The sequence below is a fragment of the Gossypium raimondii genome, chromosome 3 (genome assembly GCF_025698545.1).
Source record: "Gossypium raimondii isolate GPD5lz chromosome 3, ASM2569854v1, whole genome shotgun sequence".
Classification (NCBI taxonomy): Eukaryota; Viridiplantae; Streptophyta; class Magnoliopsida; order Malvales; family Malvaceae; genus Gossypium; species Gossypium raimondii.
In genome coordinates this window covers 18311205-18313578 of record NC_068567.1, presented here as the reverse complement: position 1 = coordinate 18313578, position 2374 = coordinate 18311205, and positions in this window count along the sequence as shown.

Genomic DNA, 2374 nt, shown 5'->3' with positions numbered 1-2374 from the left:
GTTATCCTAATGTCTACCTTGGAACTCACTAATTTTTATGAACATACTCCGTTTCTCTTTCCTTCTTAGGACCACCCAAGAAGTAGGAAGACTTTAAGGACTCTGCTAGATATCATAATTTGCTGTAAGAATTCTGATGTTTGTTACTATGCATGACAGATATAAAGGGGGATTAGTTCACCAATTTTTTGTTTTTAAAGAACTATTATTTTGTAACTAAACTTTTATATTCGCCCAATCATAGTGTTCTTTAGTTTTTATTTTGGAAAAACTTTTATGATCCAAAATGTTTTGGCCCACTAAATGTGAGTGTTTAATATTATTACCTTACACATATCTAGTTGAATACATGAAACTCAAGTCTCTGCCTAATGCATTTATGAAAATAATATATTTTCTTTTGGTTGTAACGTGCTAGTCTTGGACCCTCCACAAGTGTTGAGTTTGGGGCTCTACATCTTATGTTCTAGAAGTAGTGGTTGTTGATGGTTTGAGATGGGTACATGGATCTGGAGTTTTAAACTGTGGTAAGCGAGAACGGACTAATTTACTATGCTAACTCTTGCATGTATACAGTTCATACCGAAGTATGTTTGTAGAAAATTGATCGAAATATGAATCCTAAATCATGGAATGTATCATATGAGGATGCTATGTATGCGACTATATGAATGATTATTAAAGAAAATCTATGAGTTTATGAATGGTTGCTAAGGTTATTATGTATATTTGTTATGGATTCTGATAAGTTCAAGTATGTGATGAGCTGTGTATGAGTACTATGATGTTGAAGTAAGGTTGTATATGTCTGTCTGGAATGTATGTTATGAGATGTGTGTTCTTTAAGGTGTATGTTAGGGAATTAAAGTGTTGGGCTTAGATTGTGTCAATGCATAAAGAGTTTGTAAAGTGATCTTGTGTCTGGTCATCGTGGTGGTATCTGATGAAGTTCGATGGGGTATAAAACACAAACTCTAATATGAAACTCTGAAGGAAAAAGTCTATGTCATGACACTCTCTGAAAAAGAACTAATGGGTGGTGATTTCCTAATGGGGTTCTCTGCGGGTCCTAGGACGATGACGAGAAAACCTCATGTAATGTGAGTTTAGGCAAATCCATATCATAAACATGATAGTTAAGAAATTCCTTTGTGGCAAACTCTAAAAGGAATTCCTTTGTGGCAAATTCTGAATGGAATGCCTTGGTGGCTTACTCTATATGATTGCCAGTGTGGCGTGTTCTGTTAGGCCTATGTGGAATAAATTATTATGGGACATGAGATATAGGAAATAATATGAAAGGATCTCTCAGCTAACTAAATACGGAAGATTTAGTGTGTTAAGAGCAAGATAACTGGAGTATAAGAGAATGATAAAATTGTGGTGGTATCCGCCAAAATAAATGATGGTTGGCACATTGTAGTTCGAACAAGATTTTCAAAGATTCCATCTAGGTATGGTTATGGTAATACTCACTAAGTACTCATGTACTTACAGGATCTATTATTGCTTTCTAGTATCTAAGAGGAGATTCCAACCAGTGGGACGACAATAGGAGTAGGCTAAGGTGGTGGCGAAGTGAACTATTATGCATACATCGGGCTTATGGTGTAGTCTAGGAATACACCCTTTGAGTCTATAACAAATAAACTTTATTTTGTATGAAATTGTAATGAGTCTATTGTAATAAGATTATTTTAAGTTAATCCATTTAGTTTCATATTGTAATTTTTTAATTAGCATGTCAAATAACATGTTTAAAGAAATGAGAAATTGTAAATTATTTTTGTTCATAATTGAGTTTTGTGTAGTAACACCCGAGAGTCAGACCCGGTGAATTGGGTCAGGTTTGGAGTGTTACAGTTTGGTTATGCATTAGTTGATGATATGAATTGTTGAATTAGATTGGATGTGATTGTGTCTTATGGCATATTTGTTAGATTTAGGAGCTTGTGTTTTTAACCCTACTAGTGCCATCTATTTATAGGGAGAGGAAGTGAAACCCTAGTTGAATTAGTAGAAAGCATTTAATGTCTATTTAATAGAAAAAATCAATCTCCTAGTTGAACTAGGAGCAAGGAGCTAATAGGGTGTGCCTCCCCTCATATGTATTAAGATAGAGATTCAGGCCTTTCTTATATTTGGTCCAATTATATGTGCTTTCTAAACTTTTTAACTTAGCACTTTATAATTTAATCAAACCTAGTACATGTTTTTAATTTATTAAAAGACATTATTTATTAAATTAATTTTCACAACTCAATTCTAATATTTTTAAAATCATGGAAACTTTTTCTTAAAAGAATCTATGAGAAAATATATTTAATTTCTACATTCAATGGATTCACAATGGCCGTTAATTTAATTCTATTTT